Source organism: Lutra lutra, chromosome 4 (assembly GCF_902655055.1).
Source record: "Lutra lutra chromosome 4, mLutLut1.2, whole genome shotgun sequence".
Taxonomy (NCBI): Eukaryota; Metazoa; Chordata; class Mammalia; order Carnivora; family Mustelidae; genus Lutra; species Lutra lutra.
Window position 1 is genome coordinate 85916431 of NC_062281.1, and position 25787 is coordinate 85942217.

The following is a 25787-nucleotide window of genomic DNA, read 5'->3' on the forward strand; positions in this document are numbered from 1 at the left end:
GGACCTTATAAACCTGATACCTAAGCTGGGGCAGAGTCACTTCTGCAAATGTGGGAATAGGGCAAACTCATGTAATAAAGCTCAATGGCCCAGAAGAAGCTTATTAAGTCCAGAAATATGCATGTATGTATTTATCTGACCCAGATTCTCTGGCAGAAGAAAACAAGCTAATAAATAATATGCCCCAAACATTGTAGACTCCTTCTTTAGCTACAGGTGCCATGCTGTACACAGCATATATACAAGCCAAAAGAACAAGCCACAGACCTGCTGTGATGGCAGAGGAGGAGGAATGAGAGGGTTCTTCTGCCTAGGTGGCATCTACACAGAGGAGGATATCTATCACCGTAAAGACTGTCCAGGCCTGCCATGTGCAACTGTACAGACAGACTCTGAGCACATTATGCTAAGGGAGAGAAAATCAGAGAAAGAAAATACTGTATGATTATCATTTACATGTGCAATCTAAAAAAGCCAAATTCATAAAAATGGAGAACAAAATGGGGGCTTCCAGGAGATGGGAGGTGAGGGGGACAGGTTGGATGTTGTCTAAGGGTACAAACTTAAAACGAGTAGCAAATAAGTCCTAGAGATTGAAATGTACAGTACAGTGAATACAGACAATATTGTATTTTAATCACCAAACTTGCTAAAAAATTAGAAGTCATCCTAACCACTAAGAAGAAAAGAGAATTATGTAACATGACAGAGGTGTTAACTATTGCTACAGTGGCAATCATATTACATATGCAAATGTACCAAAGTAACAAGAATACCTTAAATTTACACCCTGTTATATGTTGAATATATTTCAATTTTAAAAATTAAAATAAATTAGAAATAAAAAGTATCTATCTGCTACCTGCTCATGTGTATGCAGGGACATTTGGAAACTCACTTAAGGCTCTGAAGAATTTACAGATCCAAGACAAGCTCTGACGACAAACTCAGAGGGAAGAAACTTACTTCCTAAAGATGAAGCTGCTCTTTAACAAACAATTTTGGATTATGAGGCCTGTTTTTTCCAGAAATGCCACTGAAAGGACTTCCAGGAAAACACACAGTATTTTAGAAATTCAAATCACAGCCTGTAAGATTTGTTATAACTGAAAGAAATCAAAGGAAGATTGTATATTTTACAAATGAGCATTCTCTTTGTGAACTAAAGAGAAAGTGGGGCCTGCCAACTGGTAATTAAACAACTGAGCAGATCTAACCAACTAGTAGATTGGTCCCTCATCTAAGAATAGGTTCTACACCTTATATGTAAGGAAAACAAAACTTAATTTGAAGCTGTAACATCAAAAATACTGCTTGGCAGGTGTTAACTAGACTTATTGTGGTAATCATTTTGCAATATATACAAGTATCAAATCATTATGTTATATACTGAAAGTGATATAATACTATATGTCAATTAGACCTCAATTTAAAAAAGAGAAAAACCAAAGCACAACCCAATAGCTAGGGTTGTTCTGATAGCTTTCAGCCCAGATTAGGCCACTGAAGGTAATGGCTCTTCAAGTGAACTTCAACTGAGAGCTGCTAAGAGTTTCAAGCTCCAGAGTTTGGGTCAAGGAAGTAAGAGGCACCTACAGGAACACTCAGCTCAGAGTATATCACTGGCTTGATAGCCAAGTGGGTAGAAGCCATCCAAGAGTTTGGAAGAGGCGAGGGTCAGTTTTAAGTCTACAGTATTAAAGTGATCACTTACTGTTCTAGCCAAAATATGTAATATACTCTCATCATAAACCAAATGTTTTATTTCATAAGTAACTTTAGAACAATACTTTTATAGGAGCAATGACTGAGCACCGAAAGCTTATTCTCCCTTCTCCATGTGTGCCTTTGAAACAGTAAGCCAAGTGTATTTAGAACACCAATTACTACATTCGAATGAATGCAACAGACTCTATATAGACACATCAGCCACCTTCCTTTATGTCCCCAAAATAGTTTGCAGAACTCTGCTGGAAGAGAGTGATTTTACTTTATCCATTAAGAGAGAGATGGAGAGAGAAAGGCAGGGAAGGAGGCTGAGAGAGTATAGAAAATCACCTAGATTTTGGTAGCAGGTTACCATATTCTCCTGACCAAATGTGAGCTCTGTGGCCCCCACAAGAATTGCAGAACAGAGTATATTTCTACTATTCTGTCAAACAAAATCAGAAAATGAGTGTTTTTTTTAAAGTACTGCCTTGGTAACATGAGTAACTACCTACTATGCTTCCAAACATTAGCAAGGAAACTAGACATCCAATAAGTGTCCTTCCTGAGATCACTGCCAGAGGCTAGGGCAGCAGACAAGGGAAAAAGAGAAACCAAAAAAGCAAAGAGTTTGAAATATTTTTCTACCTAAATAAATAAACAAAAAGCCCTGCAATTTTTATGCCTTTTAATTCCTTCAGAGATACTTTATTGACACATAAATTAGCCTATGGGACTCCCCTAGAGCTTAATGAGACATGACCCCCAATAAACTCAATGCTTTGTCAACTCACTAGATAACAGAAGAGACATACGAGCTGACCAGTTGAAGGTGGGACAGGATTTGATAAGTACAGATTTGATCTGTAAGAGGGTGATCCCATGCTTGCTTCAGCAGCACATATACTAAAATATAATGGGGTGATTCCAGCCTGAAAAAAAGAACATGGGTAAAGATGGGTGGAAAGGGCCTGAATTCTCCCTGAATAATGTTTTATTTTTTAAGCTGAGTAAATTTATGGGTGTTTGTTCTTTTTTCTGTTTGCATTTTTTATGTACCTACTTCATTTCATTAAAAAGAAAATAGGAAATACAATGTACATTCTACAGATAGAAGAAATCTAATATGGCTAACATGTAAACATGTGGACAAAAAGCAATGGGAGAAAATGTTTAAGACATGGCTAGGCCCACACACCAGTACCAGGTGAGACAAGCTCTAAGTAGCCTTACAGACCACAGGGCACAGAGGAAGGAAGACCCATTGGTCCAACTCTCACAGTAACACTGTAATAGCATTTAAAACGGGAGCATTTGATCCCACTGCACATCATGATCACTGCTGGTCTTTAAAAATAATACAAGTGGTTCTGCCAGTATCATGCAAGAGAGGGAGGCCAACTAACTTCATAGCTTTTCAGGCATATCACCACATCTGTTTTCTGAGGCAGCAAGGCAGGCCTATACTATGCCAACATCAGAGGAGTATGCACATACATGCACACTTGTCCAGGTATACACACACACACACACACACACACACACACCACATACTGTACCCCTAGCACTCCATTTCCACATCTGTTAGGCTTCAGTACCCATGCTTACACTTCTACACTGGCCACGAATATGTTTTCCTGGGGTTACTCTGGTTACTCCAAGAACTAAACTTCAGATTGTCAAAAAGATGTGAAACTCATAAAGCCTGTGGGCTAGACAACTGCACCAAAGGGCAGTCCAGGAGCAAATGCTATGTCCCTAATGACTGAGGGTTGCAGACATTCATCACTATGGGCCTGCTCTCTCACATGATGTTGAGCCAATTAAGTAAAATCTGGCCTCAGACTATTATTCCTCTCCTTGACTCCTAGCCCGTACTCATGGGCCCTGAGTTCCTGATCTTCCCCTACACCATGCTAGCTCCAAGTCCACTCTCCTACAGACATGCCTCAGCACGGCTTTCCATCTCACGGCAACTCTCAAATCACAGAATCAAATGCAGAGCTTATTAAAATAAGAGCGGCTGGGCCTCTCCAGGTCTTGACTGGGAGGCCTGTGGTAACCCCAAGAAATTATATTTCTAGTAAGTTCCTAGGTTTTGCTGCTATTGCTGGTTGGAGAACCACTGCTCTATATAGTACTAACATCTGAATATTTGGTTTTGATTTTCATTCCTATCCACCTAACAGACTTATCCAGTCCAAGCTTATCACCTCTCCTGGGACAGTGAACTCCCTAACTAAGCACAGGGCGTTACAGTCCCCACTCAGGCCCTTCCTGGGAGCCACTATGTCACAAATCCACAAACCAGGATCAATGGACATTCACCTTGCCTTCTCCTTACTAGTGGTCAGGTGGTTGGCAGGCATGATGAAAGGCATGGAAAGCATGATTTATTATTTTTTTTCAGATATACAACTTGTGATTTGACAAATTCATATATTATGCTATGTTTACCACAAGTATAGCTACCATCTGTCCCATTACGTTGCTATTATAGTATCAATGACTGTTTCTTTATGCTCTGCTTTTTATTCCTGTGACTTACTCATTGCATTACAAGAGGCCTGTATCTCTCCCCTTCATCTGTTTTTGTCCAATCCCTATCCTCTCCCCTCCGGCAACCATCAGTTTGTTCTCTGTATTTATAGTTCTGGTTCTGCTTGTTTATTCTTCTACTTAGATTCCATTTACCAATGCAATCATATGGTATTTGTCTTTCTCAGTCTGAATTATTTCACTTAGCATAACACCTTCTAGACTCATCCATGTTGTCTCAAATGGCACAATCTCATCCTCCTTTATAGCTGTGCAATATTCCATAGTACATACATACCACATTTCCTTATCTATTTTCCACAGTGGCTGTACCATGAGCTGAATTTTTAATAAAATGACTTGTTGCCATGACAAATTCATATAGTGTTTTACCATTTACAAAGCACTTTCATCCCCGTGTTGCCCCACCTGAAATTGACAACAAGCTCTAATAGTTGATATTACTCTTCCCTTTCAGGGATGATCAAACTGAAGTAAGAGAGATTATGAACCTACACAAGGTCACAGCACTCGTACTTTAGATACCTCCTTTTAGGCAACTGCAGTCATTTAATCCATTTATCAGTTGCATTTTTCTTTTTTAGTGTCATCAGTATCACTCATCACTTCTTTTCTTTTTTTTTTTTTTTAAAGATTTTATTTATTTATTTGACAGACAGAGATCACAAGTAGGCAGAGAGGCAGGCAGAGAGAGAGAGGAGGAAGCAGGGTCCCCGCTGAGCAGAGAGCCCGATGTGGGGCTCGATCCCAGGACCCTGAGATCATGACCTGAGCCGAAGGCAGAGGCTTTAACCCACTGAGCCACCCAGGCGCCCCCATCACTTATTTTCAATACTAAAAAGTGCAAGAGCATTTAAGCAAGGTGTGAAAAAATATGTGAATACTTACCATAAACACTAAATAAATGCTGGCTGAAACAGTCTTATCCTATGATGAATGCAAACAGCACCAAAGCAATGTTTATAATCTGACAGTCCCAAGAAAAAGGCTGATGGGCAGCACAAAATACTTTAAAGCACAAGATGCAAATCAGCAACCAGTGGACAAGGTTTTGCTTTTAGGAGTTTTCTCACTTATGGTTTCCATTTCAACTAGTTACATACATGTAGAAATTGGGAATTTCACATACAAATCTGGACTGATAGCTTCTCTTGAAATTGAGAGATCTGGCAAATCTGGAAGCACATCCTTGCAAAGCAATAGCTGGCTGGAACTTGTCCATCATCCTTATGCTCAGCCAGGGAGGCCATTCCAGTCCAGGAGGACTGTACCACACCCCCGGTTCCACAGGCATTCATAGGCCTCCTGCCCTGGAGTTTATTCTTACATAGTTAAAATGAATCAATAACGAACAAGGTGAGCAGAACAAATTTCTCGAGGCTCAGAGAATTAAAGTTTGAGAGTGATGTTTGGCTACCTAGGGACTACCAAGAAATAACTAGCCACACAGCAATGAAATGGAGAGCCTGATTCTTATTGCCTGTCTTCTGAGAAAGCCAGTCTCTCCATTTCTGTAAAACAGTGATAAACCATCCTACTCTCTTTCACACAGTTTTACATATATGCATATGTATAGACATACAATACAGTATGGAAGCCAATCCTGACCACACTGTTATGGCTTGTTGTTACTGAGGATCCATTCTTTTTTGGAGCAGAAAGGGTACCTCAGAGGGTAAGACTAATGGAACATTCCAAAATGAGAACTACCATTCATGACATAGTTTTGAGACACACAAAAAACCACATTACATATAAAAACTACATTTTCTTCAGAAATGGGATGATCTCCACCCTAAATTATAGGATACTCACAAATGCTATAGGGTATAATGTTGAGTGATCAAAATCTTAAGTTTATCTGCAGTGGCAAGTAAATTTTCTAGGAAAAGGGGAAAAGAATTAAAACAAATTCATACCCCACCTTCAACCCTGCAAAAAAGACATGAGAGACATAAAATCGCTATCCAGTATTCAAGACAAGAAAGACATAAGACATAAAATCACTATCCTGTATTCATCAACTCTCTTTTCATTTTGCCCTTGTAAGTATAGCCCAAAAGAAAGGCTGGTTCAAGCTCCTTTACAAAGTGCTCTGATACACTAAACTGGTACCTGGTACTCCCAAACAGACTTCACCTATAGTGCTTCTCAAAAAAGAGAAGCTGTTGAAGTTTGGAACTAACAGTGTCCAAACATAGCAACAACAGACGTGATATAAATTCTTTATCTAATGTGTTATAATGACTAATATATAGCAGAACAATACTAGAATTTATAAAAGTAAAAGGGGTCTGACACCTCTGTGGCTAATTCTCATCACCATTTCTATATGAAATTCCAGTCACATTGGAATTAGTATCTTAAAATGAAACTAAATTACACAAAAATGTTAACCCTACTTACCTCCAGCCTCAGAGACTATAGAAGGTTTATTGATTATGAGTTAATAATGCAGAAAAAAATCTATAAGATACATGTGTGTAGTCTACCTTATAGTTTCTAAATGTAAATACCTGTGGGGAGGACAAAACCCATAAAAAAAGAAAGGAACACAAAAGCTTCAAAATGTTCTCACTGAAGTAGTATAAGGGTCAGACAATACTCTTTTTTTTTTTTTAAGATTCTATTTATTTGACAGACAGAGATCACAAGTAGGCAGAGAGGCAGGCAGAGGGGTGGGGGTGGGGAGAAGCAGGCTCCCTGCTGAGCAGGCTTGATCCCAGGACCCTGGGATCATGACCTGAGCTGAAGGCAGAGGTCACCCAGGTGCCCCGTTACTTTGTATTTTAATGCTTTCAATCTAAAGCTGTCATTTTTTTATATATAGTTATTTGGGAAAAAGTGAGATAATCTCTCAATATTCTTTTTTTTCTTAATTAAAAAAATGGGGTGTCCTGAAAGCCAAATTTATTTGTTAACAGATTTGATAAATAAGGGTGGCAACTCTGCACCAAGTTAGAGAACAAAGATTATCAGAATAATATACATGCAAGCCATATGTATTTTAGTGACTACTCACAAAGCTGCTAAAACCACAGAAAAGTGTATTTATATTTATCATTTCCTGACCTTTATGGAGCTTTATGCAGCTTTAAAACTCTACGTCCTCAACACATAAGTGAGTTATCTTTTCTTTCTCCTTAATTCCTCCCCATATCCTTTCCCCACTTTTTCCCTAGAACTCCAAATTTCAGACTACGAATTTCCTTCTTATAACTGAAAAACAAAATAAAAGCACATATACATAGAAATGAGTTTGAGCTCCACTGTATATTGCTTCCTAGAAGTTCACCTCAATAAATCAAAAGAACCAGAAACTGAATGGTGAATAAAATAAATGCTATCGTGATACTAGAGAAAGAATGTAATCCAAAACCACAGTGAGATGGTGGGGTAAAAATAAAAGAAATCTGGCTTATGCAAATAGTCTCCTTCTCTTAGCCTTCCTAAATCCCTCTACTTTGGTCATTTGTTCAGACAGATATCTATCAGGTATTCGCTCAGATAGGTATTTGTTCAGATAGATGTTCAGATATCTATCTGAACAAATGACCAAAGTGGAGGGTAGTTGAAAAAATTACCAGATATACACTGAGTAGAGCAGAGCACTGTCCCCCAACACAGGCAAGAAAAGCACAGCCAAGTTCTGACAGGTAGTGAGGGAGTGGGTGTTAGGACATGGAACCATGGTGGAATGATTTTCCCTCTTTCGGATCCAAATACCAAAGTATGCCAAGGCCCAGAAATTTGGATGGAGGCCTCCAAGTAAAAGATGAATAAGAAGCAAGCTACTATAGATAATTTAATGTGTTCTCTTATAAGTTTGTTTGATAAATTCATACTGTTTCCCCTATTCTTTAATCTCCTACTTATTTAAGAATCAAAACCTAACTCTCAGACCCTTTCTGTGAAACCAGCATTACCATGATCCCTAAAACAGGCAAAGACCCCATCAAAAAGGAGAATTTCAGACCAATATCCTTGATGAATATGGATGCCAAGATTCTCAACAAGATCCTAGCTAATAGGATCCAACAGTACATTAAAAAGATTATTCACCATGACCAGGTGGGATTTATCCCAGGGATGCAAGGATGTTTCAACATTCGCAAATCAATCAATGTGATAGAAAAAATCAATAAGAGAATAGAGAAGAACCACATGGTCCTCTCAATTGATGCAGAAAAAGCATTTGACAAAATACAGCATCCGTTCCTGATTAAAAAGCTTCAAAGTACAGGGATAGAGGGAACATTCCTCAACTTCATAAAAATCTATGAAAAACCCAGAGTGAATATCATTCTCAATGGGGAAAACTGACAGCTTTCCCTTTGAGATCAGGAACATGGCAAGGATGCCCACTCTCAACACTCGTGTTCAATATAGTACTAGAAGACCTAGTAAATTGGCAAAGAAGAAGTCAAACTCTCTCTCTTCGCAGATGACATGATACTTTATAAGGAAAACTCAAAAGACTCCAACCTCAAACTACTAGAACTCATACACTGATTCAGTAATGTGGCAGGATACAAAATCAATGTAGAGAAATCAGGTGCTTTTTTATACACTGAGAATATAAAAAGGGAAATTAGAGAATCAATTCCATTTACTATATCACCAAGAACCATAAGATACCTGGGAATAAACCTAACCAAAGAGGTAAAGGATCTGTACTCGAGGAACTACAGAACACTCATGAAAGAAATTGAAGAAGACACAAAAAGATGGAAAAGCATTCCAGGTTCATGGATCAGAAGAATAAACATTGTTAAAATGTCTATACTGCCTAGAGCAATTTATACTTTCAATGCCATCCTGATCAAAATTCCACCGGTACTTTTCAAAGTGCTGGAACAAACAATCCTAAAATTTGTATGAAACCAGAAGAGACCCCAAATTGTTAAGGAAATGTTAAAAAGGAAAAAGAAAACTGGGGTATCACATTGCCTGATTTCAAGCTTTACTGCAAAGATGTGATCACCAAGACAACATGGAACTGGCACAGAAACAGACTCATAGACCAGTGGAATAGAGTAGAAAGCCCAGATATGGAACTGCAACTCTATGGTCAAATAATATTCGACAAAGCAGGAAAAAATATACAGTGGAAAAAAGACAGTCTCTTCAATAAATGGGGCTGGGAAAATTGGACAGCTATGTACACAAGAATGAAACTCAACCGTTCTCTTACACCACACACAAAGATAAACTCAAAATGGATAAAAGACCTCAACTTGAGGCAGGAATCTATCAAAATCCTAGAGGAGAACATAAGCAGTGACCTATTTGACATTGGCCACAGCACCTTCTTTCAAGACATGTCTCCAAAGGCAAAGGAAACAAAAGCGAAAATGAACTTTTGGGACTTCATCAAGATCAAAATCTTCTGCAGAGCAAAGAAAAGAGTCAATAAAACAAAGAAGCAACCCATGGAATGGGAGAAGATATTCACAGATGACACTACAAAGGGCTGATATCCAAGATCTATAAAGAACTACTCAAACTCAACACTCAAAAAAAGATAATCATGTCAAAAAATGGGCGGAAGACATGAACAGACACTTCTCTAAAGAAGACACAGAAATGGCTAACAGACACATGAAAAAATGTTCATCATCATTAGCCATCAGGGAGATTCAAATCAAAACCACATTGAGATGCCACTTTACACTATTTAGAATGGCCAAAATTAACAACAGAGCAAACAACAATGCTGGAGAGGATGTGGAGAAAGGGGAACCCTCTTAAACAAAAGGGGAACCCTCTTACACTATTGGTAGGAATGCAAGTTGGTGCAGCCACTTTGGAAAACAGTGTGGAGATTCCTTAAGAAATTAAAAATAGAACTACCCTATGACCCTATAATTGCACTACTGAGTATTTACCCCAAAGATACAGATGTAATGAAAAGAAGGCCATCTGTACCCCAACGTTCATAGCAGCAATGGCCATAGTCGCCAAACTGTGGAAAGAGCCAAGATGCCCTTCAACAGATAAATGGATAAAGAAGATATGGTCCATATATACAATGGAGTATTATGCCTCCATCAGTAAGGATGAATACCCAACTTTTTTATCAACATAAATGGGACTGGAGGAGATTATGCAGAGTGAAATAAGTCAAGCAGAGAGAGTCAATCATCATATGGTTTCCCTTACTTGTGGAGCATAAGGAATAACACGGAGGATATTGGGAGAAGGAGAGGAGAAGGGAGTTGGGGGAAATCGGAGGAGGAGGCAAACCATGAGAGACTGTGGACTCTGAGAAACAAACTGAGGGTTTTGGGGGGAAGGGGGAGTGAGACTGGTGGTGGGTATTAAGGAGGGCAGGTATTACATAGAGCACTGGGTGTGATGCATAAACAATGAATCTTGGAACACTGAAAAAGTAAAAGTTTAAAAAACAAAAGGAATCAAAACCTGTTACATGAGCATTCAACTTAAATGGACTAGTGGAAGACAAGAGATTCTTTTATGACCTAATTCAAAGATTCCATTGGTTTTCCTCATCTGCCCCTTACCAGCAAAGTAATGCTGGGCAAGTTTTTAACTTGAGATACAGCCATGTTATCCAAGATGCAAAATAAAGACAGTAATGATCATCTCAACAGGTCACTATGGAAAGTGAATGAGAAAATATACGTAAAGCAGATTCTGTGGCCCCCTACATATTAAGTAGTCACCCACAAAATAGCAGCTGTCATTACTATCCAAGATTTAAAAACTAAAGTTCTGCATCTAAAATCTCCTGGGGCTTTATACACATACTGGTCTTACTTTGGGTTTAAGAAGGAACTCCTCCCTGCCACTGCCAATGACAAATGCATGGTTTGTCCAATAATGCTTTTCATTAAAATTTCTTCTGGAAATTTAAGTTATATAGATAAAAGCACATATTCAACTCATGGGATGCATTAACTTTGTTAATGAGCCAGTCTACTTAAAATTTAATTATCACATAAAACCCTAGTAATAGGTTTTCAAATGACTGAGCCATATGATCACTCATGCTTATTACATTAACAATTTTTCCAAATTATAGAATCTTTCTCCAGTTAATTTTTTCTCATAGTTGAAAATTCTGATTATATCAGGATACATATTTTAAGTATTCTCAATTATGTATTGATGGACACTTAGAAGAAGCTCTTACTAAATGTAAACTATGCTCCCAATGACAGCAACCCTAATCGCTTAACTTTGTCTTGTCACCCTCATTACAGGCATACGACGTGGTTAAAAGTAGAAAAATTTAAGGGAATATAGAATAAAAAAATAATATCACCAATTCCATTTTCATGAGACTTGAATATTAAGTTATATTTAGTTATGTTTTTACCATAGGTATAAGTATTTAATCAAGAGTATATTAGTCTTACCTATGTGTAAATGAGGGAACAAACATATCTTGCCTTAAAAAAACAAAAAAAAAAAAAACCAAAAAACTAGCTCACTAGACCATCAGAAGATAACTTCTTTTTCTATTCATTACAGCATTTAGCCAAGGTGATTAGTTTGTGTTAATACTGTTAGAGGCATTTCTTTTGTAAGATTTTATTTAATTATTTGAAAAAGAGAGCACAAGCAGAGGGTGGAGTCACAATTTTTAAAGAAACCACTACTACTACCCATCTTTATGCCTTGCCTCTCCTTTACTCATTCATTCATGATGATCCTAGATCTCAAGAAACTTGCAGTCTAGCTGGGAAGAAAGATAGGTAAAGCAATAATCACTGGAAGCTATGAAAAAGGGCACTGTGGAAGTAGGAAGAGCACTACTGTGATGTAATACCCAATCCTAACTTTCGACTAATAACTACAATGCGCCTCATGAGGACAGAGAGGAAGGAAGTAATATATTCCTTCCAGTGTTTACCATTCTAAGGTTTTCTAAGAAATTCATGTATATATTTCTAGGAAATTCATTAATGCTGGGGGCACCCAGGTGGCACAGTCAGTTAAGTGTCTGACTCTCAGGTTTCAACTCAGGTCACGATCTCAGGGTCCTGGGATTGAGCCCTATGTTGGCCTCCACACTCAGTGTGAAGTCTGCTTGAGATTCTTTCTCCTGCTTTTTCTCTAAAATAAATAAATAAAATCTTTAAACAAATATTTACTGCTGTTCAGAGGTACTTGAAAGTACAACAAATGAAAAAAAAAAGAAAGAAAGAAAGAACGAACAACAAATGATTATTTTTGCCAAAGAAGATTTGATGGGGAAAAAAGTTTCTTCCACTCAAGCTTCACTGGAAGCCCAGCCAAGATAACCCATCCAAAAAAATAAAGTGCTAAAGAAATGTTTACATTATAGCTTTTTGGTAACATATTTGGTTTTAAATACTATGTATCTATAGGAGCATATATTTATGCTTTATTTGTTTTATATATTTTTATAATATGAGAGCACTAATGAATAAGAAAGCCAATGATCACTCACAAAACAGAAACATTATCAGACATTAGCCAAGAAATCACATATTTCAACAGACACTAGGGCAAATCTTTAAAACCTTCAACAGGGGCGCCTGGGTGTTTCAGTTGGTTGAGTATCTCCCTTCAACTCAGGTCATGATCCTGGGGTCTGGGGATCAAGCCCTGCATCAGGTTCCCTGCTCTGTGGGGGGCTGGCTTCTCCCTCACTCTGCCTCTCTCCACCCTCTGCTTGTGCTCTCTTTTTCAAATAATTAAATAAAGTCTTACAAAAGAAATCCCTTTAACAGTATTAACACAAACTAATCACCTTGGCTAAATGCTGTAATGAATAGGGAAAAAAGTTATCTTCTGATGGTCTAGTGAGCTAGTTTTTAGGCAAGATATGTTTGTTCCCTCATTTACACATATATAAATTAAATATTTTTAGAAGAAATGTGATTAAATATGTATAATTTTCAGGCAAACCTGCTCTAATCCTTAGCTTCCTATATACTTACTGCATTCTGAATACAACAGTCAGTACATTTTTGTGACTAGAAAACAATGATAGTAAATGAGAAAAATAATGAGAAAGAGCCATTCCTTCCAAAAAATGAAGGAATAAATAAAATATATCTTGATGATATATATCCATTATCAAATACTGTATTTTTCCTGCTTCTAATTCATCTTGCCTAATTTTTTATTAATATTTTTTATTTTTTTATAAACATATAATGTATTATTAGCCCCAGGGGTACAGGTCTATGAATTGCCAGGTTTACACACTTTACAGCACTCACCATAGCACATACCTTCCCCAATGTCCATAACCCCACCACCCTCTTCCAACCCCCCTCCCCCCAGCAACCCTCAGTTTGTTTTGTGAGATTAAGAGTCTCTTATGGTTTGTCTCCCTCCCGATCCCATCTTATTTCATTTATTCTTTTCCTACCTCCCAAACCCCCCACGTTGCATCTCTACTTCCTCATATCAGAGAGATCATATGATAGTTGTCTTTCTCCAATTGACTTATTTCGCAAAGCATAATACCCTCTAGTTCCATCCACATCGTCACAAATGGCAAGATTTCATTTCTTTTGATGGCATAGTATTGCATTTTGATGGCATAGTATTCCATTATATATATATATCACATCTTCTTTATCAATTCATCTGTTGTTGGACATCTAGGTTCTTTCCATAGTTTGGCTACTGTGGACATTGCTGCTATAAACATTCAGGTGAATGTAACCCTTTGGATCACTACATTTGTATCTTTAGGGTAAATACCCAGTAGTGCAATTGCTGGGTCGTAAGGTAGCTCTATTTTCAACTTTTTGAGGAACCTCCATGCTGTTTTCCAGAGTGGTTGCACCAGCTTGCATTCTCACCAACAGTGTAGGAGGGTTCCCCTTTCTCTGCATCCTCACCAGCATCTGTCATTTCCTAATTTTTAATTCACATATGTTACTGAGAAAAGCACTGAGTATGTGTTTTCTTCAGTGGTTTAACAGAATACCTAAAATGACAAAGAAGAGTCCTTATAGTACATACTATATAGTTGTCTAGCATGGTTAGATGAGTTGTGATATTTCACCAGTTCAGGCATGATCAATCAGTAAAAAACAAGACGGTGATATCAGTATCAAGCACTGTTTGCATATGAAGTCTTAAAACACAAAAACATATCCTTGAAAAATAATCTTGTTTTAAGACAATTCTTTAGACCCACCGAACATCCAAAGACAAGAGGAACATTCCTCACTCAGTTCAGAACCTATACGGAAACTTATCTGAATGAACCTGACCCTGGTTGGCTACAAGCCAACAATCTTCGTCACTGAATGACTTAACAGAACGCTGTGTTCCTGACAGACACCAAAAAAAGGTGTTGAAATCCATGCAAAAAGAATCTCAGCTTACATTTTAAATCAATTTTAAAATATAATGCTAAAGATACTTAAATATGATAAGGAATTTTCAGTGTTTGGTACATATTTCAGGTAATTTTATTATCCTCACTCCATTTGGGTCACTTTCAATGCTTCCCTGAACAATCAGTGGAACCCTCCCCCGAACAATCAGTGGAACCCTCCCCCAAGCACAATGAACCTATGCTCTGGCCCTCCTCCTGTACCTCCTCCTCTAATAATGTACCTGGAAAATTCCAAAGCACCCTGAGCTGGCATATTAGGGAGGGACAGCAAGTAAAGCCAGAAACAATGTATTGACTCACTTCCGCAAAAAGACCTGGATAAAGATGTGGGTCACAGTTCAGTTCTCTCACGCAATGCAGTTACAACAACTAAGAGGGAGTAAAGTTATGTCATTCATAAACAGGTTATGTTAACTCATCTGTAAAGGTAAGATGCAAATAAGAAGGCAAGTAAAACACAATTTGGCAGGGAGTCTATATAATTTCTTTCAGGAAAAAACTCTAGTCTTTTCCTTTAGTTTTTGCCATCTTCTTTTTTCCTACTCCAAAATCTATATACTTTCTTTCAGGAAAAAACTCTAGTCTTTTCCTTTAGTTTTTGCCATCTTCTTTTCTCCTGCTCCAAAATCCAGTTCTCCAAAAATGCCATCCGGTGTAACATTAAGATTGTCTGTTCTCACCATTAGCTGAAAGCAGTCCACACTCACCTCATACTTTGGGGGAAATCTAGTGTGTTCAGAGTGCGTAAGACTCAAACTATAAAACATTTAGCAGTCTACATTGGCAGAAATAACAAAACAACAATATTTGGGGTTTTTTACCCTTAAACCATTTAGTTTTTAGCCTTACTTCTTTATTAATTTTACAGACCTCAGGCCTCTGTGATTTACAAATATTTGGAGGGAAAATATTTTAAAGTCATACAATTATATACCATTTCTCATTCTTTTTGACATTAATTGACAGACCTTGCAATTACTACTGTTGTAAACTAAAAGATGATTTTCCATTTCCCTCATTCCTTAGAATTCTTCTCTAAGGAAAAGTTTTTCTTCCTCTATTATTTATTAATTCAACTGTGCATCTCTACCAGTATGAACTTATGTATATTTATTTGGGGGTGTTATAATTCAATATTATCATTCTTTACTTTATTGCTCTAATTTTCCAGCTTTGTCCATATAGAATACTTTCAGATTAAATGTGTCCTTCAGATTTTCCCCTTCCAACATTTTCTGAACACTTCCTTATTTTCTGACAATACAGGATATTCCAGGCACATCTATATTTTCTCTGTTCTGGCCACAGAGTCAGCCATTTTACCAAGGAGCCCCGGTTCCATTCACTGGAGTGTGGTATTAGAAATCCAGATATAGGAAGTAGGTGCGCTTGTTGCTCACTGCTTCTAGGCCCCCTCAGTGGACAGAGATAGCCAAGTAAACACATTTATTTCTAAGTTACATTACGTGTGTGTGTGTGTGTGTGTGTTTGTGTGTTTTAATACACCTGAGTTCACACTGATACACTGAGCTCCAATACAGCACCATAGAGTTCATTTTAGTATTTGCCATTGCTTATTTGCAACTTAATTCTCCCTAGGTCTCAATTCCTACAAGAGAAATATATTTACTTTCTTCAACAGTAGTACACATGCAAAGTATTTTCAAAATTGCTAAGTCATACAGCTAGGAGAAAAAACTTATCAACGACAATAAAGTGTTTGTATATAGTTTTGGGTTTTGGTTTGTTTTTTTTTCTTTAGCCTTACAGAATTTAATCCAAGATTGCTTTCCCAAATTACTTAGGTCGGCTTCCCTCTCCTCAAACCTTTTAGTGAAGTTATATCATCTTACCACAGTCTGTATCCACAATGAGTTCCCCCTGACAAACCCCTGGTTTATTTAAATGAGTAAGATTCACTCTTTGGGATGTACAGTTCTGTAGATTTTGACAAATGCATAGAGTTTGTGTCCACTGCCACAGCACATGAAGGACAATTCCCACACCCTAAAAACTCATGTTGCCCCACTGCAGTCAGTCCCTTAACTCGACCACTGATCTGTTTTCTATCATGACAGAATTGTAACATTCTTGATTCTGGCTTCTTTCCCTTAGCTAACTGCATTTAAGATTCATCCACATTGTCGCGTGGATCAATAGTTGTTTTCTTGTTATTACTCAGAATACTCTGTTGTGTGATGCATCCAGTACCTAGAATTAAGACTGTTGGGTCATGGGGCACCCAGGTGGCTCAGTGGGTTAAGCCTTTGCCTTCGGCTCTGGTCACGATCTCAGGGTCCTGGGATCAAGCCCCACATGGGGCTCTCTGCTCAGCAGGGAGTCTACTCCCCGCCCTCACTCTCTCTCTGCCTGTCTCTCTGACACTTGTGATCTCTGTCAAATAAATAAATAAAATCTTAAAAAAAAAAAAAAAGACTGTTGGGTCATATGGTAAATACATCCTTAACAAGTATGTGTGTATGAGTCTGTTTATTTATTTGAAATGTGTGACATATAACATCATTAAATTTAAGATATACATGTTAATTCGATACATTTATATATTGTAATATAACTCATTGTTGCAATACTACCTCTATTAAATCACATAATTATAATTTTTTTGTGGTGGGAATTATTAAGATCTAGTCACTTATCAAGCTGATGATTTATAATACAATATGGTTTTCCATATTCACTAAACTGTGCATTAGATCTCTAGTACCTATTTGTTAACCAGTTACAAGTTTGTACCTTTACACAGCATCTCTCCTATTCCTCCACACTCTAGATCCTGGTAACTCCCATTTCACTGTTTTTACGAGTTTGGTTTTAGATTCCATATAAAAGTACTATCATACAGTATTTGTATTTTCTGTTTAACTAATCTCACTTAGCACAATGTCCTCAAGATCAATCCATGTTGTCACAAATGGCAGCATGTCTTTATTTCTTATGCCTGAATAATATTCCATTGCATATATACCACATCTTTATCCGTTCATCTGTTCATGGGTCACTTAGGCTGTTTTCCCATCTTGGCTATCGTGAATAATACTGCAGTAAACATTGGAGTGGAAATCTCTCTGATAATTCTGTTTTCATTTCCTTTGAATATATACCTAGAGGTGGAAATGATGGCTCACAAGGTAGATTATTTTTCTTTTTGAGAAACCTCCACACTGTTTTCCACAGCAGATAAAATAATTTACATTCCCATCAACAGTGTACAAGGGTTCTCTTTTGTCTACATCCTCACCAACACTTGTTATCTCTCATCTTTTTGATAATAGCCATACTAACAGGTGTGAGGCAATATCTCATTGTGCTATATGATTTGCATTTTCCTGATTATCAGTATTCTTAGGTATCTTTCATACATTTGTAGGCCATTTGAATGTCTTCTTTGTTTGGAAAATGTTTAGTTCCTCTGCTCATTTCTTCAATCTTATTGTTTTTGTTGTTGTTATTATTGAGTTGTATGAGTTCTTGTTATGTTTTGGATATTGACCCTTATCTGGTATCTGATTCTATATACATTCTATAGGTTCCCTTTTCATTTTGTTTATTATTTCCTTTGCTGCGCTAAAGCTTTTAAGTTTTTTAAAAAAAAAATTATTTTTTTAAATTTCTTTTCAGTGTACCAGAATTCATTGTTAAAGCTTTTAAGTTTGATGTGGTTTCACTTACAGATTTTTGTTCTTGTTGTGATACAACTTTTTGCTTGTTATTTGTGATATAGCTTTTGATGATAGATCCAAAAAGTCATCACTAGCCAATGTTGAGGAGCTTCTTCCCTGCATTTTCTTCAAGAAATTTTATGGCATCAGGTCTTATATGTGAATTTTTTTATCCATTTCAGGTTAATTTTTGTGAGAAGACAGAGATCCAATTTCCTTTTTCTGAATGTGATTTTCCAGTTTTCCCAAATTTGTAAAGGAAATTATCCTTTCTCCATTACGTGATCTTGGCTCCCTTATGGAATATTAGTTGACTATATATTCCAGAGTTTAATTATAGTCTCTCCATTCTGTTCCATTGGTATGTGTCTATTTTTGTGCTAATACTATAGTGTTTCAATTATAATAGGTTTGTAGTATAGTCAGAAATCAGTAAGTGTGGGGCGCCTGGGTGGCTCAGTGGGTTAAGCCGCTGCCTTCGGCTCAGGTCATGATCTCGGGGTCCTGGGATCGAGTCCAGCGTCGGGCTCTCTGCTCAGCAGGGAGCCTGCTTCCCTCTCTCTCTCTCTCTCTCTCTGCCTGCCTCTCTATTTGTGATTTCTCTCTGTCAAATAAATAAACAAACTCTTAAAAAAAAAAAAAAAGGAAATCAGTAAGTGTGATGCTTCTGGTTTGTTCTTCTCTCAGGATTGCTTTGAATATTCACGGTTTTTTGTTCCATACAAATTTTAGGGTTTTGTTTTGTTTTGTTTTGTTTTCTGTGAAGAATGCCACTAGAATTTTGATAGAAATTTTGTTTGTTGCATCTATAGGTAGTCTTGGGTAGTATGGACATTTTTGCAATATTAATTCTTCCAATCTATGAACATGAGACACCTTTCTGTTTTTGTCTTTTTAAAATTTCTTTCAACAGTTTTCATTGTATGTATCTTTCATTTCCTTGGAACAATTATATACATATATTTTATGAGTTTTGGTGTTACTGTGAATGGGGTAGTTTTCTTTATTCCTTTTGCAGATACTTCATTATTAGTGCATAGAAATGAAACAGATTTCTGTATAATGATTTTATATTCTGCAAGATCACTAAATTCATTGACTTGCTCCAACATGTTTTTGGTTGAGTCTTTTGGATTTTCTATATACAAAACTCATGTCATCTGAAAATAATGACAAATTTACTTCTTCCTTTACAAATGTGGATACGTTTTATTTCTTTGAATTGCCTAATTGCTCTAGGTAGGGCTTCCAGTACTGCACTGAGTAATAGTGGTAAAGAGCTGTCTTCTTCCGGGGCACCTGGGTCATTCAGTCAGTTGGATATCCAACTCTTGATTTCAGCTCAGGTCATGATCTCAGGGTCATGAGATCAAGCCCCATGTCAGGCTCTCCACTCAGTGGGGAATCTGCTTGAGATTCTCTCCCTCTCCATTTTCCCTCCCCATTTTTTTTTTCTCTCTCCAGCATTAACAGATAAAATCTTAAAAAAAAGATAAAAAAAGAGTTGTCTTCATCCTAATGTTAGAGCTTTTCACTGTTCAGTATACTGTTACCTGTGGGCTTATGGCCTCAATTATGTTGAGGTATCTTTCCTTTATACATACTGTGTTGAGTTTTTATTATAAACGGATGTTGTATTTTGTGAATGCTCTTTCTGCATCTACTGAGAGAATAATCTGATTTTTATCTTTCATTTCATTAATGATTTATTGATTTTCATATGTTGATCCATCCTTCCATCCTGAGGATAAATCTTCTTAATGTTTTTTTAATTTGGCTTGCTTTATTTTGTTGAGGATTTTTGTATCCTGTTCATCAGCAACATTGGTCTATAACTTGTTTATATTGTCCGTATCAAGGTAATGTTGGCCTCACAGAATAAGTCTAGAATTATTCCCTCTCTCCAATTTTTTGGAAGAGTTTTAAGAGGTCTGACATTAATTCTTTTAAATGTATAACAGAATTTGCCAGTGAAGCTATTCAGCTCTGAGGTTTTCTGTGTTGTGAGGTTTTTGATAATGGATGTAATTTCTTTGTTATTGGTCTGTTCAGATCTTCTATTTCTTCCTAATTTAGTCTTGGGAGGTTTGTTGGAATGTATCAATTTCTTTATGTTATCTAATTTCTGTCACAGAGTCATTTTTAGTAGTTTCTTAGGATCGTATGTTGCTCTCATTGCAACACTTGGGAGTACATATAAGAAGTTTAACCACATAGCTGGGAGAGGTGTGGGTTTAGAACTTGGGGTCCTGGGGGTGCCTATTTGCCTGGTGGGGAGACCCTTAAGTAGAATGCTTCATAAAAGCTTGTTTCCTCTTATAACTCAACAGTCAGGCTGCTATACGCTTCTGTAATTGTAATGTTCCCCTTTTCACTTCTAATTTTATTTACAAGCATACCTTATGTTACTGCACTCCACCTTGTTGTACTTCACAAATACTGCATTTTCTTACAAATTGGAGGTCTCTGGCAACCCTGCATCAAGGCTGGCACCATCAGGGCGCCTGGCTGGCTCAGTCAGTTGAGTGTCTGCCTTCGGCTCAGGTCATGATCCCAGGGTCCTGGGATTGAGTCCCACATCAAGCTCCCTGCTCAGTGGGGAGCTTGCTTCTCCCTCTCCGACTGCCGCTCTGCCTACTTGTACTGTCTATCTCTCTGTCAAATAAATAAATAAAATTTTTGAGGGGAAAAAAATTGGCACCACTTTTCCAACAGCATTTGTTCACATTATGTTTGTGTTGCACTCAAACTTTTTCATTATTATATATGTTATGGTGATTTGTGATCACTGATTATAACCCACTGAAAGCTCAGATAATGGTGAACATCTTTTAGCCATAAAGCATTTTTTAACATTTTAAAAAAGATTTTATTTATTTATTTGTTCAGAGAGAGAGAGAGCACAAGCAGGCAGGGGCAGAGAGAGAAGCAGGCTCCCTGCGGAGCAAAGAGCCCGATGTGGGACTCGATCCCAGGACTCCAAGGTCATGACCCAAGCTGAAGGCAGCCGCCCAACTGACTGAGCCACCCAGGTGTCTCACAATAAAGCATTTTTAAATGAATGTAAGTACAATTATTTTAGACATCATGCTATTGCACACTTAATACACTACAGTATACTATAAACATTAATGTTTATATATCTTGGGAAACCAAAAAATTCATTTGCCTCACTTTATGGTGGTATTTGTTTTTTTGCAGTGGTCTAGAACCAAAGTTGTAAAACCTCTAAGGTATGAATGTATTTCAGTTGTCTCCTTTTCTTAGTTACTCTAACTTAAGCTTTGTCAAATTCTTTTCACAGAACTAGCTCTTAGTTTCATTTGATCCTTTCTCTTATTTTTCTGGCCTCTATATCATTTATTCCTGCTATGCTGTTTATTATTTTCTTCCTTCTGCTAACTTTGGCTAAACTTGTTCTTTTTCTAGTTTTTTCAGGTATGATGCTAGATTGGTTATTTAAGATCCTTCTAATTTTTAATAGATGCACGTTGCTACAAACTTTCCTCTCAGAAGCTTCTGTGGCATCCTACAGGTACTGGTGGTTGTGTTTCCATTTTCATTTATTTTGAGATAATTTTTTTATTTCTTCCTTGACTCATGGGTTGTTTAGAAGTGTGTTTAGTTTCCACACATTTATAGATTTCCCAAGTTTCCTCTTGTTGTCAATTTCTAGTTTCTTACCATTGTGGGCAGAAAATATAGTTTGTATGATTTGTCTTCTTAAATTTCCAAAGACTTGTTTTATGTCCTATCATTATGATCTTAGAGAATGTTCCATGTGTACTTGTGAGAATAAGCATTTTATTGCTGTTGGAGGAATTGTTCTAATATGTCTGTTAAGTCCATTTGGTCTGAAATAAGTTTCAATTTCAATGTTTTCTTACTGATTTTCAGTTTGGATGATGTATTCATTGTTAAAAGTGGGGTACTGAAGCCCCATACTATTATTGTATTGCTATGCATTTCAACCTTCCAATCTGTTAGTATTCGCTTAATAATATTTAGGTGCTCTGATGTTGGGGAACAGTATATAATTGTTATATTTCAATGTACTGAACCCTTTATCATGACAAAAGGTCCTTCTTTGTCTCATTTTCATTTTTGGCTTTAAATATATTTTGTCTGATAGAAATCTGCTACTCCACTTTCTTTTCATTTCCACTTCCATAGAATATCTTCTTCTATCCTTCACTTTGAGGTTATGTGTATCTTCAGAGCTAAAAAGAGTCTCTTACAGGCAGGAAATACCTGGGACTTTTTTTTAACCCATCCAGTCACACTGTTCCATTTGGTGAATTCGATCCATTTACTTGTCGAATGATTACTTACATGCAAAGACTTACTACTGCCCTCTAAGTGTTTCCTTTCTGGTTGCCTTTAATCTCCATTGGTTCTTTTTCCCTATGTTTCTGTATAACTTCGCAAATTGGTGGTATTCCATGGTGGTGTACTCTGCCCACCCACCGCCTTTTTTTATGTTTTGTGAATCTGCTCTAGATTTTTGCTTTGTGGTTACCATGAGGTTTACAAAGAACATCTAAAAAACAAAAGTCCAATTTATGCTGAAAGCAACTTATCTTCACTTCACCCTTTTACTCTCCCCTTTCACATTTTTGATGTCACAATTTATCTCTTTTTCTACTGTGCATTTGTTAACAAGTTACAGTTAACCACAGTTATTTTTAAGACTCTTTGCCTTTAATCTTATACTACAGTTAAATTGTTAATATACTAGCCTATTACAGTATTGGATTTTCTAATCTGACTGTATTTTTTATCTTTACTAGTATGTTGTATATTTTCCTGTGTTTTCATGTTGTTGAGTAGTATTTTTTTATTCCAATTGATGAGCTCCTTTTAGCTTTTAGGTAAGGCAGTCTAGTGGTGATGAACTCCCTCAGCTTTTGTTCATCTGAGATAACTTTATTGGATGGAGTATTGCTGGCTGTGAATTTTTATCTTTCAGCACTCTGAATGTCAGTCCACTCTCTCTTGGCCTAGAGGGTTTCTGCTGACATATCCACTGATAACCTAAAGGGATTCCTTTGTAGATTACACACTTTTTTCCCTTCTCCTACCTTTAGTATGCTTTCTCTTTGATTTTTAGTAGTTTCATTATGATATGTCTGAAGAAGGTCTTTTGGCATCAAGATAACAGGGTAATATCTATTAGCTTCTTGAACTTAGATATTCAAGTCTTCTCCCAGGATTGCAAAGTTTTCAGCTATTATTTCTTTAATTAAATGTCTGCCCCCTTCTTCTCCTCTCTTTCTGGAATCCTAATTATTTTGATGTTTGCTCTTTTGATTAAGTCCCATAAAAGTCACATAAGTATTTTTCATTCATTTTTTTCTTTCCTCTTTGTTTCTCTTCTACCCGGTTCTTACCAAATTCCTACTTTTTAACTCACTTGTTTGCTTTTCCATTTGTTCTATGCTACTACAGATACTTGCTATTGTATTTTTCACCTCATTCACTGAGTTATTAACTCCAGGATTGCTACTGGTTCTTCTTTATGGTTTCCATCTCTTTCTAAACAAGTTCATTTTTTTCATGTACCCTTTTCCTAATGTCATTGAACTGCCTTCCTGAGTTTTCTTATAGCATGTGGAATTTCATTAGCACAGCTATTTTTAATTCTAAGCTACATCACAGTATTTTGCGTGTTTGGGCTCAGTTGTTAGAAAATGATTTGTAACTTCTGGTGATGGCATATTTCCTTTCTTGGTTGTTTTTTGTTAGTTGTTAGTTCTTTATATTTTTGTGTTGCTGCTTTCACACTCAAAGTTTTTCGTTGGCTACTATTGTGGTAAGCCAACAGTTGTGGTGACTGTGTTGTGATTGTGGTCCTCTTCCTTGGTGTTGTTGCTTCCCTGGGGTTTCCTAGGTTTATCACAGCTAGACCTATTCCACTCTTCTAGCTCCCTCTTGTGGCAGAATTCTTAACCACTCTGTTTCCTCTTAAAACTCATCAAGCTGACTGCAGGAAATCTCTTATTTTTCAGAAGACAGTACTATCTATCTATCTACCTATCTATCTATATAAAATTTGTGGTTGCTCCCTACCCACTGACCCTGGATGATTTTTCTGATACCTGCTCTCATTGCAACACTTGGGAGTTCATATAAGGAGTTAGCTACATAGTTGGGGGAGGTTTGGGTTTAGCACTTGGAGCCCTGGGGGTGCCTGTGTGAATGGTGGGGAGACCCTCAAGTGGAATACTTCATAAAAGCTTGTGGGCAGAATCCCCACTGAAGAAGTGAAGCAGAAAATAAGAACTGCATTCCTTTAATGCTCTTTGATATTCTTACCTGCCTCCTTCCCTTTCTCCTCTCTTCCCCCACATCATGGAGGTCCTGCCTCAAAATCAGGCTGCCTCTATAGAGAAATGGGTTTATCTGGTTGCAACATACACAACTAGGCTAGCTGGGTATTCACTTACCATTTTGTACCTCCTCTACAGAAGTCTCCACTGACAGCTTGCTTCATACAGTGTCACCTTGAGGAGAGAGAATACTCTGGCAGAGTACATCCCTCTCCTCTATATGCAGACCTGTCTACACCGCTCTCAAGCTGTGCTGGAATGTCCTCTTAAGAAAACAAACAAACAAACAAACAAACAACTTCTACAAATTCTTTCCTGCCTCTGGGTACCTGCTCACGTATATGCTCTCCAGGGTTTTCTCCCTGACCAGGCAAGTCAAAGTGGATCAGGTTCACCGACTCCCTTGAACCCACAGCCCTTACCAAGATCTTGTTTATTTTCAGATGCACAGGCAGGCCAGAAACCACCCAGGTCCCTGGGCATGGGTGCTAAAGACACTTTTGTTTGTGAATGGATGTCTAATTATTTGTTAAAAGTCAAGAAAAAGGAGGAATGGCTCATATGGCCATGGTGCTGATATCATTCATCATATCCTTAACTTTATAAGAAACTGCCACACTGTTTTCCAAAGTAGATGTATTATTTTGTATTCCCAGAAGAAATGTGTGAGTACTCCAGTTACTCCTCATTCTCATTAGCACTAGTTGTTGTCAAGTTGTTTGTTTTTTGTTGGGTTTTCAGTCATTCTAACAGGTGTGTTGTAACAGGTGTTATTTTATACATGGGAGACCACACATATGGATCTTAATCCTATCTTCTCCTAGAGAATCAGAAGTTTAGATATTAGTTCAGTTGCTCTTGTGAGGAAACAACTGGTTAGAACTACTGCTAACTTTACATAAATATATTTTCTCCATTATATCACAGCCCCTACCACTCCCAATTCTTTATGTCAGTCCGCTTCAGACATTCACATTATCTACTTGATCTGCATAACTATCTGAGCTTGAGACCCACATATAATCCTTGGTAGGAGCCTAGTGTGCTACGCCCCAGCCAAACCCCAAAAACTTAAACCCACATCCTTAGGTTCTTTCACAATCTTTCCCCAAACAACCTTTATTATTTCATCTTGAAACATCTTCTCCACCCTAAATT

General features: G+C 37.3%; 1 protein-coding gene across 5 annotated transcripts in view; it reads right to left on the reverse strand.

The window, feature by feature from the left end:
* The window catches only part of SPIDR (scaffold protein involved in DNA repair), a 676929-nt gene that overhangs the window by 387833 nt on the left and 263309 nt on the right, over nucleotides 1–25787 (reverse strand). The window lies entirely within an intron of this gene.